The sequence below is a fragment of the Ovis aries genome, chromosome 2, assembly GCF_016772045.2.
Source record: "Ovis aries strain OAR_USU_Benz2616 breed Rambouillet chromosome 2, ARS-UI_Ramb_v3.0, whole genome shotgun sequence".
Taxonomy (NCBI): Eukaryota; Metazoa; Chordata; class Mammalia; order Artiodactyla; family Bovidae; genus Ovis; species Ovis aries.
This window is the reverse complement of record NC_056055.1, coordinates 86722719-86741121: the sequence shown is the minus strand read 5'-3', so window position 1 is coordinate 86741121 and position 18403 is coordinate 86722719. Positions and strand designations below refer to the sequence as shown.

Below are 18403 nucleotides of genomic sequence, written 5' to 3'. Positions count from 1 at the left end.
TGGTGGTTGGTCAACATGAACTAGTTACAAATACCTTTGCCAAACATGACCTATACAAAATTTAAAATCTTGGGAACACATGGGTTTAGTCACATCACATAGGAAACACTGGTTCAGGAGGTTAGATCACAGTCTCAGTACACAGAAATGTTGCTATAAATGTAAAGGGTGCAAATTATCATTAATAATGCTTCTTTATTCTTGCCATTACCCTTGTTTCATAAGGAACACCAGACTGATGTGATTTATGAATCATTCGTTCACCAACAATAACCTCAGTTACCCTGTTAGGAGGTGGACAGTGACTCAACTCACTTCTATTTTTTTAAACTTTCATATTCTATTTTCAAAAATGAAGAAGTGAGTAAAGAATAATGCCAATACTGTGGAGCATTTGAAATCTTTACATCTCATAAATTAAAACCATAAATTCACAATGTAATTATGCGATTTGTAGGATAATTACAGAATAGTATACGAAACAACTATTGTATAATGCCCTACAGACTATACTATGTAGTGAAGGACACAGATCTACGGTTACAGAATGAACATCTTTCAATTCCCTTAGTGTATCTCTGTGTATAGAACTTCATACAATAGATGATGATACTACGGAAACCTTTTGAGCATGTGAGGGCTGACCGAGGGGCATTCATCCCACCCTACTCACCCATGACAGTGGGAGACGGATTTGATTCTTGCCCTCACAAATCCTGAATTTGTGAGACAATCTTGAATTTGGGAGACAACTTTCCAATGGGCAATTTAGGGTACAAGATTGAGGCTGCTCTGAGGGCCATAGCTATTACAATAGGACAGAACAAGCATCAAAGAGGAAGCCCCAGTCTTGCTTGGAGAGTGTTCTGAGCTGAAACTTCAAGGATAGAACAGGAGTTATCCAGTGGAATAACAGGTAGAGAGAGTCCAACAGGCTGGAAGGGCATGCCCAAACACATGGAAATTTTCACATACACACGTATGTGTGTGTGTGTGTGTGTATATATATATATATATGAATCACTTTTCTGTACACACAAAAGTAACAGGACATTGTAAATTAACTATACTTCAATTAAAAATAGCTGAAGATTAAAAATAAGATATAAATAAATGAAAGGAAAAACCATATGTACTATATAGATTTGAAGACTTGATATAAATTAATAACTCATATAACTCAATATAAAGTTAATGAATCTCTCCTCTGCCCTCAAAAAAGTTAAAGGAGGGACTTTTAGCATCAAGGTTAGATTTTTAGTCCCAAGTTCAGAATTGTGACATATATCTATTGAACATTCAGTTTGGAAATCCAGGCAGGACATTCTCAAAAAAATCGATTAGGAGATTTTCAATCCCAAAACCAGAGGGGTTTTCATTTTGTTTGTTGTTGTTTTTTTTTAATAAAATATTCTATGACAGAGATAATGAAGCTAAATAAAGAAAACATTTGTTTGAGAACAGTGGTTTTCAAGTTTGAAACGGCTTCTACCCATCTGGCTTATGAAATTCATTTCGTGGGCCTTAGGACTGGCATTCTTAGAATAAAACAAAATAGGAAAAAAACAGAAACAGAAAGAAAATATCTGAGAATGTCCCACATATTAATAATGCTATTTTGTGAAATATCTATTTCAGTTTGTGTATGTGAGAAGTGGGGGAGCAACATATTTCTTACTATATGTCTGGTCATAGTCACAAAATATTTGATAACACACTGACATAGAAATTAACCAAAAAAGCTGCTGAATCATAAACTTGAAGACATTTTGAGAATGAAGAAAGAGTGATGACATGAAAACTTCAGTGCTTTGGAGAAAAGGAGACAGAAGATTAACTGAGGAGGGTTTAAAGATTTGGGACCATTCAATAGCATTCTGGGCTTCCCTGGTGGCTCAGATGGTAAAGAATCCACCTTCAGTGCTGGAGACTGGGATTCAATCTTTGGGCCAGGAAGACCTCCTTGGGGAGGAAATGAATGACAGGCTAATCCAGTATTCTTGCGGAGATAATTTCATGGACAGAGGAGCCCGACAGGCTAAATAAAGTTCATGGGGTCGCAAAAGAGTGGGACATGACTGAGTGACTAACACACACACAATAGTATTCTTGGGTTTCAGGCTATAGTATTTATTCAACTAGCGTCTATCTGTGAAGCTGGGATGTCTTCCTCTGTCTGCCCAGCTGGTTCTGGTACATCCAGATGCACCAAAAATGGCTTAAACATCACTCCCTCATATCTTCCTTACTGCTTCCCTATTCACAGTCTCTCATTCTGCCTTTCATCTTTCCTTTATAACACTTATCACAATTATATATTCGTTCGTGTTCCTCTGTTTCTCTCTTGGTTTCCAAACAAACTTTAAACTCAATGGTCAGGTTTCACTTCTGTTGTTAATTGCTACATAATGCCTGCAAATTCACATTCAAGGGCTGGAGAGGCAGGAGAAACTGCGAACGACTTTGATGGGCAAAAAGATAATGGGGCATTCCTGTCCAGCACACCCTTCAGTGTTTTCTGAGCAGTTCATTGCCTGAGTTAATTTCAGTCCTGTATACTGAAGGAAACTGAGAGTAGTATAAATAATTCTCATCCATAGAAATGCAAGTGGTCTTGGTGAATATGCAACTGATTAATACCCATGGATATTGACTAGTTTTATGCTATTAACAAGCTCATCTCAGTATTCCTGATTGCCTATATAGGTGACTTCTTTGAGTTCTTTTTTTAAAATCAGTTGTAAAATGTTCACATTTCTCTCATAAACTAATGTTATAAAAATCTTTGATATGTGCTCATATTATATTATATGCTGCTGCTGCTGCTAAGTCACTTCAGTCGTGTCTGACTCTATGCAACCCCATAGACGGCAGCCCACCAGGCTTCCGCATCCCTGGGATTCTCCAGGCAATAAAACCAGAGTGGGTTGCCATTTCCTTCTCCAATGCATGAAAGTGAAAAGTGAAAGTGAAGTTGCTCAGTCGTGTCTGACTCTTAGTGACCCCATGGACTGCAGCCCACCAGGCTCCTCCGTCCATGGGATTTTCCAGGCAAGAGTATTGGCGTGGGGTGCCATTGCCTTCTCTGGTTATACTGTATGAGAGTCATGATTTCATCTTTAAAAAATTATACTCTAATAGGAGTGGGGGGAAAGAGGAAAGGAAGAATATGGAGCCTTGGCTAGCAGGAAAGGATCCTTGGCCACGGCTGAGGGCTGGTGTGACCCAGTTGTGGTTATATTAAGAGGAGAGACTGATGGAAGGAAGAGAGGTAGCAATCAGAAAGAAGGGCCATTTGACAAGCTTAACAGGAGACAGCAATGTAGCACTGTTATGAGAGTTTGTTGTAAACAGAGACGTAAGTCTAAATAAAATATGACATGTGGGAACCAATACGTGTTCTTTCCACACAGTCTGGCAGGGCTTTCCATGTTTAGAGTCCACAGTCTAGAATACCTGACATAGTTTCAGAGGTGGTTCAGAAGAAAGTTCTATTTTTTTTTTCCATTGTCTATCTGCAAACAGGAATATATTCCACCAAATTCAACTACTAAAAAAATGAACTAATTATTCATTATGATACGTCACTCAGAGTTCAGAAGAATTCCTACAGAGAAGTCAGTATTATCTTGGCTGTGTCAGTCTCTCAGTCATGTCTGACTCTTTGCAACCCCATGGGCTATAGCCCACCAGGCTCCTCTGTCCATGGGATTCTCCAGACAAGAATACTGGAGTGGGGAACCACTCCCTTCTCCAGGGTGTCTTATTGATCCAGGAATCAAACCCAGGTCTCCTGCACTGTAGATGAATTCTTTACCATCTGAGCTATCAGGGAAACCCTGATTATCACCATTATCTAGCAAAAAGCAATTGGAAGTGTGTTTAAATGAGCAAGGGTATCTTTCACTAAGGGAAAAAAATGACATCAGTAAAGCTAACACTTGCATTTCTTCAACACCACCAACCTGTTAATTAGAATGGCTAAGATCCTTAAATAGAATTCAAGTGGTTTATTTCAATTCCAAAATTAAGCTAATTGGAGCTTCCCTATAACTTTATAAAATTAAATTCCATTTACTAAATCTGGACACAGAGTTTGAACAGAATTTGGTTTTGGTTCCATGGTCTAAATGTTTATAATAGGTCTCAAATGAGAGTTCACATACCTCTGAGTAAAAGGTACCAATTCTATAACAAAAAGGCATTTGCTACACATTCCAGCAGTAACATAAAATGCATACATGTGCCATATCCAGCAGGACAATAGTGAGGTTTCTACCAATGGTATAATGCATAATAATAAACCCAAGTGGTTTCTTGCAGTCATTACAATCAAGTCTGTCTGGCATGAATTTTGTATTCACTTTCCTCACAAAGATTTTTTTTTTCCAACTGTAAGCAAACATAACACTTCAAAAGGCAAAAAAGGCAACTTGCACAATGTTCCTACAAGTTCATACAACACAGATTTGAATTTGCAACATGCTCAGACACTCATGCATACATCCTGGCATAATATAAACCTAAACCACAAGCAGTAAGTAATGCTTTCCTCTAGACAGCATTTCACAAGTCACACAACATATCTGAGTACATCATCTTCCTCACAATTTTATAAAGTCACTCACTGTTATCATCCCCATCTTACAGATGAAGAAATCAAGGTTAGAAGTCTGGTTTGTGGCCACAGAACTGAAAAGAGGCAAAGTCAAGTATCAATTAAGGTCTTCTGTTTCCAATTTTCATGTTTCACTCTCTAAACATAATTCATTCAGGTAAAACAAAGACTATGACATGTTCACCATTGCAATGAAAGCCATTCATACTCCCTGGATTAAAGTTCCAAGTCCACCACTTATTAGATATGTGTTTTTAGTCAAGTTACTTAATATCTCTGTGCCTGTTTCACCAGCTCTAAATTTGAGATAACTGTATCCCCTATCCTAAGCATTGCCATAAGGATTAAAATACTTATGAATCCCTTAAAACAGTATCTGGCACCTAGTAAAGAAAATACTACTCTTCAAGTTTCAGCATACCAAAGTAAAACAGTGACCCCAAATGCCTGCTTCATTACCTGGACGTCTGCTGACTCATGTATCTGATGGTCCACAGGCTGCAGGTGCAGGAAGATGGAACTTCCAGCACTGATGCCCGCATGCTCTCCAGGAATCATGCCACAAGGGGTTGGGGAGCTTCCTTTTCTATCTTTTATTGGGCAATTTCATAGTGTCCTATCCAAAGTCATGGAGGAATGCTGCCACTTGGAACTCAGCCTTCTTCCAGCCTGGGGTAATAATTATATGGTATGTTTTAAGAAGTCATACTCTTTTCTGTCTTAATTTGTTGAACATAACAGCTGCCACTTACTGAGCAACTATGAGATGTACAACATGTGCTAGGTGTTTTCACCCAGTTTTGTACTCCTTACAAAGTATCCATCATTACCTCCATTTACAAAGCAGAACTCAAAGGAGTCAATTTATCCAAAGACATGGCAAGTTGTAAAATCAGCATTCAGTTGGTTCACAGCTGCTGTCTAACTCCAAAACCCCTGCCCCTGACATCCTACAGTGCTTCCTCCGAATCGTGCCATATCCATGTACCCTATCTTGCATTATCCTACAACAAAATCCAATTGATCCTATTTTGTTTTATGCTCTTCTTTGTTTCAAAAGGACTGGAGACCCATTATGCAAATATATGGACCAAATATCAATTTTCTAAAAGGATGGAAAAGAGAAACAAGAGTGGAAACCAGACAAAAAGTTAGTCTATAAAACACACTCAATAAAGGTGTGTGAAAATGGCTAGTACTGGACTATGTTTCAACTTCCCATTAGCAATGAAGAATTAACCCCTTCTCCTCTACTGTGGGAGGAGCATGAAACATTAGGATTATGTGGCAGAAGGTGGGTCCAGGAACATACTAGTTACTGTTGAATACAGCAGTGCTGAACTATTAAAAAACCACCATTAATTAGCCAAGCAGACTTGACTCCTAATTTCAATTTGACCACTAACTATCTAGGGGATTTTAAGTTAGCTTTTTCACCTGTAAAACTGTGTTTATCTCACAAGGTAATTCAGAGCACTAAATGAGTGGTGGACTATAAAGTATACTGTCTGACAAATAACATAAGTACTCAGTAATTGCTAACTAGTTTTAGGATAATAGTCATGTATGGATGTGAGAGTTGGACTATAAAGAAATCTGAGTGCTGAAGAATTGATGCTTTTGAACTATGGTGTTGAAGAAGACTCCTAAGAGTTCCTTAGACTGCAAGGAGATCCAACCAATCCATCCTAAAGGAAATCAGTCCTGAATATTCATTGGAAGGACTGATGTTGAAGCTGAAACTCCAATACTTTGGCCACCTGATGCAAAGAGCTGACTCATTTGAAAAGACCCTGATGCTGGGAAAGATTGAAGGCGGGAGGAGAAGGGGACGACAGAGGATGAGATGGTTGGATGGCATCACTGACTCAATGGACATGAGTTTGAGTAAACTCTGGGATTTGGGGGCCTGGTGTGCTGCAGTCCATGGGGTCATAAAGAGTCGGACACGACTGAGCAGCTGAACTGAACTGAACTGAACTGAAGCTTTCCTCCTTTTCACCTTTTATTTATCTCCCTCTTGCCTTCTTCTTTCCCTTCTTTTTACTTTCCTTCCTTTTCTGGTCAATCCCCTAGAGAATTTATCTCGATTCTATCCAGGTCAAGAGATTGCTATATATTGTAGGGATCAACTCTAAGGTGCCACTGAAGATAGCCAAGTTCTAGCTAAAGAAAAGTGAGGATGCAAAATAATTAGATATGTCTTCTGGATTAAGAAATTCATATCCTTAACATGGAGTGGACAAATAGGTATTTTAATGCCTACAAGCCAAGGATATAAGACAGAATAAAGAAACTGAAGGAAACAGGCACTGAACTCTGGACACGATATGGTGAAAGAAGAGCTAGGAATCTGCATAGGGTATTTCAGGAGCATGGAGATGAGAGGATCACATACAATAATGAACAATTATAATAACATACTTGTAAAAGTCAAAAGAGAACAAAAGGGGGTTTTGTTTGTTTTTACTAAGAGCTTCAAGAGTAACTTGAGAAAGAAGGAAAGATAGGAAGAAACAGGTAAGAGGAAAAAAGGGAATGCAGGATCATGGGCAGCAAACACACTCCAGCATCCTCAGCTCCCTTGATTCCGTATCAAGCACCTGCAGGGTTCTGAGAATCTAAATCAAATATATACTATACACTTTACGCTGGCAAATGCCTTAAATCAAAGAAGATGACAGGAGTCAAGGACAAAAGGTGTATCAGCTTCTAATGAACATCTTCGTGGCCAGAGGTTCCAAATTTTGACTTCTGCAATGAACACATGGTAAACATCAAGATATCACAAAACTAACGCTGGGAAGTTTCCATATAAAAATTTGAGAACTTGGCTTATTGTGAAGAACTCTCTTGATTCCAAGTGTCGCAAGACTAGGATTTCAGAAGAGACTGCTAGTGTTTACCTGCTCCACACGAGGGGAACACATTCACAGGGAAGAAGAGCATGGCATATGGGGCAAGCACAGGCTTTGGAACCAGAGACCTGCATGATTTTTTTCCCCTGTGGGACCTTGACCATGTTTCCTGACCTCTCTGTGCCCCAGACTCCTCAAGGTTGACATGAGAATTAAGCCTAATAACTGTAAATCATGTAATAGAGATGAAATACAAGAGACAGTAGAATTTGGGGGGGGGGTAAATCAAAACAAAAAGAGGGGTCATAAATCCATTATTGTATTTATTGAAAATAGTAACAGTAAATGATATTTGTTTTGGGAAACACAGATTCTGAGAACTGTAAAAAATCATCTCCTAAGAAGTCACTGTATTTTTTCATTTTTACCTTTCTTAGTTCTGAAATCAATTAGACTGGTAAGTCATATTTCTAAGAGCATTATAATATATATAATTATAACAGATGCTTAAAGTCCTTTGATGGCTTTTAAATTGTTTTAAAAGAGTAAAATCAGTGTTTACATGCTGCCCCCAAGCAATAATTCTGTCAGATCTCCTTAAGACAGTACTGAGCTTGATCCCTCCTTGGAAGGGAACCCTGCAACAAGACACAGGGTATGCCCACAACTCTGAACTCATGTTGGTGGCTCCATTGTGGGTCTGGTTCCACCCTCCTCAGTCTGTGGGAAACTTACAAAAGATAATTTTGGTAAAACTCTGCCTGTTGCACTCTGCCTGTTGAAATGCCCAATTCTAATATCAACCCAATTATACTCATTCCTCCTCACCAGGGCCACAGTATACGTACATTAAAAAGTACATAGAGTGCTCGCTTCGACAGCACATATACTAAAATTGGAACGATACAGAGAAGATTAGCATGGCCCCTGTGCAAGGATGACATGCAAATTCGTGAAGCGTTCCATATTTTTAATCAATGTAATTCACCACATTAACAAATTGAAAAATAAAAACCATATGATTATCTCAATAGATGCAGAGAAGGCCTTTGACAAAATTCAACATCCATTTATGATAAAAACTCTCCAGAAAGCAGGAATAGAAGGAACATACCTCAACATAATAAAAGCTATATATGACAAACCCACAGCAAACATTATCCTCAATGGTGAAAAATTGAAAGCATTTCCCCTAAAGTCAGGAATAAGACAAGGGTGCCCACTTTCACCGCTACTATTCAACATAGTTCTGGAAGTTTTGGCCACAGCAATCAGAGCAGAAAAAGAAATAAAAGGAATCCAAATTGGAAAAGAAGAAGTAAAACTCTCACTGTTTGCAGATGACATGATCCTCTACATGGAAAACCCTAAAGACTCCACCAGAAAATTACTAGAGCTCATCAATGAATATAGTAAAGTTGCAGGATATAAAATCAACACACAGAAATCCCTTGCATTCCTATACACGAATAATGAAAAGTAGAAAAGAAATTAAGGAAACAATTCCATTCACCATTGCAACGAAAAGAATAAAATACTTAGGAATATATCTACCTAAAGAAACTAAAGACCTATATATAGAAAACTATAAACCACTGATGAAAGAAATCAAAGAGGACACTAATAGATGGAGAAATATACCATGTTCATGGATCGGAAGAATCAATATAGTGAAAATGAGTATACTATCCAAAGCAATTTACAAATTCAATGCAATCCCTATCAAGCTACCAGCCATATTTTTCACAGAACTAGAACAAATAATTTCAAGATTTGTATGGAAATACAAAAACCTCGAATTGCCAAAGCAATCTTGAGAAAGAAGAATGGAACTGGAGGAATCAACTTGCCTGACTTCAGGCTCTACTACAAAGCCACAGTCATCAAGACAGTATGGTACTGGCACAAAGACAGACATATAGATCAATGGAACAAAATAGGAAGCCCAGAGATAAATCCACACACATATGGACACCTTATCTTTGACAAAGGAGGCAAGAATATACAATGGAGTAAAGACAATCTCTTTAACAAGTGGTGCTGGGAAAACTGGTCAACCACTTGTAAAAGAATGAAACTAGATCACTTTCTAACATCACACACAAAAATAAACTCAAAATGGATTAAAGATCTAAACGTAAGACCAGAAACTATAAAACTCCTAGAGGAGAACATAGGCAAAACACTCTCAGACATAAATCACAGCAGGATCCTCTATGATCCACCTCCCAGAATTCTGGAAATAAAAGCAAAAATAAACAAATGGGATCTAATTAAACTTAAAAGCTTCTGCACAACAAAGGAAAATATAAGCAAGGTGAAAAGACAGCCTTTGGAATGGGAGAAAATAATAGCAAATGAAGAAACTGACAAACAACTAATCTCAAAAATATACAAGCAACTTATGCAGCTCAATTCCAGAAAAATAAACGACCCAATCAAAAAATGGGCCAAAGAACTAAATAGACATTTCTCCCAAGAAGACATACGGATGGCTAACAAACACATGAAAAGATGCTCAACATCACTCATTATTAGAGAAATGCAAATCAAAACCACAATGAGGTACCACTTCACACCAGTCAGAATGTCTGCGATCCAAAAATCTGCAAGCAATAAATGCTGGAGAGGGTGTGGAGAAAAGGGAACCCTCCTACACTGTTGGTGGGAATGCAAACTAGTACAGCCACTATGGAGAACGGTGTGGAGATTCCTTAAAAAATTGCAAATAGAACTACCTTATGACCCAGCAATCCCACTGCTGGGCATACACACTGAGGAAACCAGAATTGAAAGAGACACATGTACCCCAATGTTCATCGCAGCACTGTTTATAATAGCCAGGACATGGGAACAACCTAGATGTCCATCAGCAGATGAATGGATAAGCAAGCTGTGGTACATATACACAATGGAGTATTACTCAGCCGTTAAAAAGAACTCATTTGAATCAGTTCTGATGAGATGGATGAAACTGGAGCCAATTATACAGAGTGAAGTAAGCCAGAAAGAAAAACACCAATACAGTATACTAAGACAGTATACAGTATATATGGAATTTAGAAAGATGGCAATGACTATCCTGTATGCAAGATAGCAAAAAAGACACAGATGTGTATAACGGACTTTGGGACTCAGAGGGAGAGGGAGAGGGTGGGATGATTTGGGAGAATGGCATTCTAACATGTATACTATCATGTAAGAATCGAATCGCCAGTCTATGTCTGATGCAGGATACAGCATGCTTGGCCTGGTGCATGGGGATGACCCAGAGAGACGTTATGGGGAGGGAGGTGGGAGGGGGGGTTCATGTTTGGGAACGCATGTAAGAATTAAAGATTTTAAAATTAAAAACAAATTAATAAAAAAAATAAAAAGGGCATAGATGTTCTCACAAGCTTATTCTAGGACAAACAAACAAGTCTGAACAGAGAGTGCCTCTCAAGTCTTACGCTGGAGTTATCATTCAGGGCAATCAGATTGCTGATTTTGGATACCATTTGCTGTACTGTAGCCAACAGAGTCTCCTCCCTTGTAAATTTCTGGTTGAACCCAAATACATCATGCTGAACAATAGGAGGTTCAAATGAATCTGTAGACGTTCAGATAGGTCTATCTGGAAGCAGTATGGTAGGATGGTGAGCAGGAAAGCTAGGAGTCTGTGTATATCTACTTGCTCAGCATAGAAGACACTAGATTTCTCCATTTTCTCAAATGCCTATTGTATCTGTCACATATGGTTGCTTAAGGAACACTGGAGAAAATTCAAAGAGAAGTTATTCTGCAGCGGACACTAAAGAGTGTTATCAATATTGTTACAGGTTCTTATGAAAAGAATCAGAGATGATACTTAGTGCCCAGATCAAGAAAGAGGACAGTATCTCAGTCTCCTGCTCACATCTATGAAATAGTTCAAGTAAGTTACACTGCTATTTCTTTTGTTAATGTGCCAACCATGGAGGAGGAATTATTTCTTTCTCAACCCTATTTCTAAAATATAAATATATATAAATAAATATATATATATAGTCTAGTAATATATATCTAGTCCTTTTGGACTAGATTCATTCACTGACAATGTCTGTCTGTGAAGTTTGAACCAAATCTGAGACACACTTGCATTAACTACTTCAGATTCTGTGACCCTCAGCTCATTTCCTGCCAACTTGCCATTGAGGATAGTCTGTGTTTTCCCTCATATTTGATTTTCTATTATTTAATATTTTTCTACCTTGCAAGATAATTAGGATATATTAAGGATCATCACTGGTAGGACTGTATACCAGTTCTATTCAAGTTGGCCCCATCATTGGACTTCAGTTACTGCTCTGAGCCCACGTGCCCACTGGAATGTTATTCTGTCTCCCAAGCTTCCCTGCATGCCCACTCTCCTCTGTCAAGAGCTAAATGAAGCCTTTCCTGATTCCTGGCAGAATGGATGACTCCTCTTCTATGTCTCTACCACATCCTGAACACAGCCCTGCCTTTGCCCTGATAACAATTTTCTTCCCCTATTGATTTGTGCATAGCCTTCCTTCTGTAAGATGGAATCCACTCCTTGGAGGATCTCCAGGGTCAAGTCTGTTTTTGTCTCCAAAGCTTATCGCAGAGTAGGCATTCAGTCTTCTGAGTTGAGTGGGTTGGGTTGACAGGTGGATGGATGGATAGATGTAAGAAATGAGTAGATAATGATTTCAAGAGTTCTTTCTAGAGTGTCAAAAAGATACCTGAATGGAACTAGGGATGCTTGCTCCCAATAGGACTAGTTAGACACAAACCCAATTATTATGGGACACAAGGTTCTGGGGCTGTCAGGGTCTCTAGGTGTCAGATGGCCACCCTCTCCTGCTCTTCCCTGATCAGGTTATATCCAAGTCTGACTTTGAATCCAAAAATGTCCATGAAACCCACAAGGCCATACCATGCTTGCTTTGTAAGTAGAGGACAGTGAACTTGGACGTAAGCTGAGTTTTATATTAAGTCCCAAAAACTAGTTTTAAGTATTAGCAACATATTCGCTTCAAAACAATTCTTTGAGTTTTAAACAGCTTTATCTTTATTGTCCTTTTAAATTAAAGACCAAATAAACTTAATTAAATTTCTCTTGTTTATGTAGCTTATGTTAGAAATAGAATCTTTATCAGAATCTACGTTCATACTTTTCCTCTCTAACTTCATGTTTGTCTTGGAAACACATGGATTTTATCTATTTAATTATAACCCGCCTCATCTCATCTACCATAAAAATCACTGCAAATTGCACGAAGACCACAATCTCAATCCTGAGTAAAATGGTAATAGCAAATCATGTTGAGTGATTTTCTTACAAAACACTCCATTTAGGAAGTATATTAATTTAATATGTAGGATTTTTACAAAAGATAAAATCCCCTTTTGTTAAATATATACATGTCACGTATTACGAATTGCCCTGTCTATATTTTTCATAATAAATTCTCAAAGCAAAATAGAGATATGGATATTATTACACTTATTTTGCAGATTGAGAAACTAGAGGTCAGTAAGTCTGATAATATATGCAAAGGCGTAAAGGCAGTTAGTTGTAGATCCAGTATTCAACCTTAGGTCTTCAAGATTCCAAGGAACAAGGCTAGAGATAATGGTACCTTTTCTATTATTTACTTAGCTTTTACATAGTCAAAGTCCTAGTCTATTCCCTAAATTATTGCTCTGATCTCAATACAACAAAAGTTTTTGAGTCCACTGCTCCTTTTTAGGACGCAATATTGTATAGTCTTTAGTAGGGACCCTAGAGAAGGAAATGGTAACCCACTCCAATATTCTTGCCTGGAGAATCCCATGGACAGAGGAACCTGGTGGGCTATAGTCCATGGGGTCACAAGAGTAGGACATGACTTAGCAATTAAACCACTACCACCATAGTAGGGACAATGGGGGCAGAGAAAAAGTGAAAGAGGAACATTCTGAGGACCCTTTCAAAAATGCGTGGCAAAAACCTGAGTTGATTTTGATTATTAATGAGAAATATCAAGAAAATACATGAAAGCAGCTAAAAAATGAATAATGATAAAAGCAATGTAGCATAATAACACATGTTCCACCTAATCAGAGATAACATTATCAGACACAGTAGACATGCTGGAAGGTTTATGCCTAAATCATCAAACTTATTGCTCAAAGAGATTCCCAAATGGATACAACCAAGCATTTCCTTAATAAAGCCAATGTGCTGAATTCATTTCTGGTCCAAATTTCACTCTCTGTGGGAAATCAACTTCTTTCTTCAAACTCTGAAACACTGTTTGATAAACTGTCTATGCTTTCTTTCTTAAAAAAATGTCATCTTAAGTTATAGTACATCAAGCAACATAAATGAATTTTCAGAGGGATACACTCAGAAATTTTTCCAAATTTAATAGTTTATAGCTTGATTAAATTTCAGTGTTGAAAAACATCAGCAGAGATGAAGAGTAGGACTCCAGCATTAGAGGTAGCATAATTGTGTTTCTAATTCATGTAATTTATGTGGTTCTGAGGGCCATCTGGAGAATAAGAAAAGTACATTTAGAGATGATGACATCATGACTGTTCAATCTTATTAGTCTTCTATTTTATTTACCTTTTTATTCTATTGCTAGGCTCACATGAAGAAGAGGAAAAAGAGATATGTGATTTTTTTTTAATATGCATTAGACTAAGTTTTCAACTTAAAGATAACTCATTTAGACAGTATGTTCTGAAGTGGTATTCAATTTACATTTGTGTGTATATTGCAATGTTTCCCTGAAAAGCAAAATCATGAGAAGTCTGCTATCTGTATGAGCAATTAGTGTAGCAGAGGACTCAAAGTCAAGTGATATGTGCAAAAGCCATATTTGCTACTGCTAAGTTCAATGTTATAGTAGTACAGAACAAGAAAGGTTTATAAGCTTGTTTCCCTTGGTATAACTTTTATGGGTTTTGATCATTATTGACCAGGATAAAAGTAACGGTTATTGTAACATGTATAAACTCTAACCAATATTTCAGTGACATGTAAAGACTCTTTAGGGGGAGTAATTTATTTAAGAGATTTTGACTATTGAAGAAACTGAGGCTAAATGTACACTAGTCTTTTTGCAATTAGATTTAGCAAAAGCATCTCTGAATCACTCATGCAGATTATTTTCAATATTCCCAGATATCTGCATCCCTGCCCTACTAGGTTGCTTTTCCTAAAATTTTATCAAGAATCTCTAAGGAGACCCAGCTGCTCAGTTTGGTTGGCTTCAATGTCTAGCTTTCTACAACTGAGCTTGAATTCATCTATTCCTTTGGTACCTCTGAGCTTAGTTTCCCAGAACTCTAACTCAAAGGCACTCTTCTTCTATGAGCAGGCAAAGAGCAAAACAAGGCACATGCACATATACACCTTAAAATGCAAGCGAGCTCATGTTATTTCTTAAATTACACATGTCAGTAGCTCATCTACTTCCCAGCTAACTGGATTTAGTTTAGAGAAAGTGGCCTGAGAGGGGGTGCAGAAAAAGGAATGTACAATCTGAAGAACTCTAACTTCATGCAAAATATAACTGAACTAAAGCTCTATGCTGCGAATAAGTGACAACATCTTGAGATTTGAGTTTTATTACAAAACTGCCATCCAGAGAATGCAGCACTCAATTTCCAAAAATATACAAACTATTTAATTGGTCTAGTCTTTTTTTCCTAAGGCTTAAAAACATGGTTTTAACTTTTCATGGAACAATGTCAATCAGCTAAAATAGTTCCCAAGAATAAAAAGAGAAAGATATGAAGAAAATCACTTTACCCAGACACCTAAATAACAATTGATTAAACATCTTACCAAATGAACACATGATTTCCATTTGAGCAAAGAAAATAGAAATAACTTAAAATGGCATTGGAATAAACAAGTTTTCAAGTGTGAAGCTAATGCCTGATGCCCATTACAAATAAGGCTTGTGGCTCATGGCATTTGCTTGTACATAAATTGTCTTCCAGTGATGGATTTAACTATCACACGAAGATCAACAAGTACCAGCTCTTTTGAGATTGTAAGGCCAAAGAAAACACCGCTAAAAGCAATTCCTCCTTGTGAATGCACCATTAATTTTTCAGAACCATTTTTTAAACTTCCAACCACATCCTAAGACGTAGCATAGAACTTGGAATCAGACAACTTAAGGTTATTTCCACTCCTGCCACTTACTTGCACGTCACCCAGTCCCTTGTCTCTAGTTCCTCATCCCTAAAATGAAGATATGAGGGCCTGATTTTCAGGTGGTCAGGATGATGGGATGAAATGAAACCATGAGAGTGAAAGTATCTAGCACATAGCCTGGCACACAGGACACCTTTCCAAAGGCAGGCTTGATCCTTACCATCAAAGACAAGGTTATATAGAAGGACAACAAGAGAGATGTCACCACCTGGACACTTGAACGCTGTCTGTTCCAACCACAGAAAGGATTAGACACAGGCTAATGGAGGATAGAACCACTTTACAGTCAAGAACTGGTGAACTCAAGTGTGCTGAATATATCATTTATTCTTGATAGACATTAGTAGCTAAATAACCCCCCACTCCAAAAATAACATAATACAAATAACGACAACTAACTTGTATTGAAATGAAATTAGAAGACTCTTGCTCTTCAGAAGAAAAGCTATTATGATAAACCTAAGCAGCATATTAAAAAACAAAGACATGACTTTGCCAACAAAGGTCCGCAGAGTCAAAGCCATGGTTTTCCAGGAGTCGTGTGTGGGTGTGAGAGCCGGACAGGAAAAAAAAGGTGAGTGCGGAAGAATGGATGCCTTTCAACTGTGCTGCTGGGGAAGCATCTTGAGAGTCCTTTAGACGGCAAAGTGATCAAACCAGTCAATTCTAAAGTAAATCAGCCTTGAATATTCATTGGAAGGACCAATGCTGAAGCTGAAGCGCCAATACTTTGGCCACCTGATGCAAAAAACGGACTCACTGGAAGAGACTCTGCCTAATACTGGGAAAGATTGAAGGCAGGAGGAGAAGGGGACAACAGAGGATGAGATGGTTGGATGGCATCACCAACTCAATGGATATGAGTTTGAGCAAACTCTAGAAGACAGTGAAGAACAGGGAAGCCTGGCATGCTGCAGCCCACGGGGTCTCAAAGAACCAGACACAACTGAGCCACTGAACAACAACAAAACGTATCAAGTGCTTACTATAATGGCATACACAGCACTGAGTATTTGTATAGATTATTTAATTTAATCCTTATAATTTATAGGTACTTTTATTTTAAAGGGTTTCCCAGATGACTAAGATGGTAAAGAATCCATCTTCAAAGCAAGAGACCTGGTTTCAATCCTTGGATCAGGAAGATTCCCCTGGAGAATGGAATGGCTACCTACTCTAGTATTCTTGCCTGAAGAATTCCATGGACAGAGGAGCCTGGTGGGCTACAGTCCATGGGGTCACAGAGAGTTGGACATGACTGAAAAATCAACACTTTATTTTAAAAGGACTAACTGGTTACTAGCCTTCCATGTATTCTTAGCTTAGACATTATGAAGAAGCAGAGATGTCATTTGTGTTAAGCCAACAATTTGAAATGATTAAGCTCATGGGTCACCCACTCCTTAATATTAATACTTGAATAATGACTCCCCTACTAAGGGAGTCAGAAGAAACGAGGACTTAGCAGGATGTATATGGGATACAAATTGGAGAACTTGGGTATAAGGGAAGTATAAATGGGGGTGAGGAGGAGGGGAGAGGGAAGAAGCAGGACAGGGAAGAACTGCTTTTCATTTGCCATTTTGGCTCAAGTGTTGGGGTTCTGTTGACATCATTTTTATACAATTCTTGACACTTGGGCCATGAGTTACATACAAGGTTGGCCAAAAAGGTTTGTTCGGGTTTCTCTGCTACGTTGCAAGGGAAAACCCAAATGAACTTTTTGGCCAACGCAATATACTGCCAAGGATGATGGAAAAGCAAGGAGAAGAAAGAAGATGGGGATGGTGACCTCTGAAGCAGAGGAAGTGAGATTATTGATTCTCAGGACTTTGATTCCCTTGAGCTGTTGCCCACCCCTTCATCAGGTGTCATTGCTCAGGTTGTGGGGTGAGGCGGGGGGTGGACATGGGTAGGGTGAGAAGGCATGTCATATCAAGATTTTTACCAAACCAAGTAAGGGGACCAGCAGAAGTGACCACTGATGCGTGGGGTCTGAGGGAGAGATCAGTGCCTTAGGGGATGCACTTGTAACTTTTTGTTTATTTTCTATTCTGTTTATCCCTTCTATGATAACCACTTGCTCCCTTGCCAAAATTTGGAATCTCTTCTCTAGTGTAACTTCTTTTCTACCTTTAAATATGTTTAAATTTCTAATGTAAAGAAAACTCTGCCACTTCTTTTCTATCATGGTTTATTCTGTGTTTTTCCTCGGACTAAGGAGAAACCCAAGGTCACCACTTTAGTATCTAAGTTCAAAAGAATGGTCTTTATCTTCCCACATACCTCAATTCTTAGCAACTTACTTTTTTCCCAGTTACAGCTAAACTATTGCTCCAGTTGTCCTCTTTACTAGGTTTATCAATAAAAATTTTCTAGTCAAATCCAATAGCTCTTTTCCATTGTAATTCTGGCTGCTGTTATGATCTGTGGTAAGGAGTAGCCACTGAACACTATTAAATGCAACACATTAAGTGAAAAGAACACAATAAAGAATTATTAAGCATATACTCCATTCTCACAGAAAAAAAAAGATGATAAAATTTATTGTTGTTCAGTCGCTAAGTTGTGTCTGAATCTTTTTGACCCCATGGACTGTAGCATACCAGGCTCCTCTGTCCATGTGGATTTCTAAGCAAGAATACTGGAGTGGGTTGCATTTCCCCCTCCAGGGAATCTTCCTGGACTCAGGGATTGAACCTAAGTCTCTTGCATTGGCAG

At 38.2% G+C, this 18403-nt stretch overlaps 1 protein-coding gene and 1 non-coding gene across 3 annotated transcripts in view; one reads left to right on the top strand and one right to left on the bottom strand.

Moving 5' to 3' along the window:
- ADAMTSL1 (ADAMTS like 1) overlaps nt 1–18403 on the bottom strand; it is a 1118714-nt gene that overhangs the window by 759844 nt on the left and 340467 nt on the right. The window lies entirely within an intron of this gene.
- Nucleotides 8342–8448, top strand: LOC114113270 (U6 spliceosomal RNA). Its single transcript, XR_003588333.1, has one exon. It is a non-coding gene; the product is annotated as a U6 spliceosomal RNA (small nuclear RNA).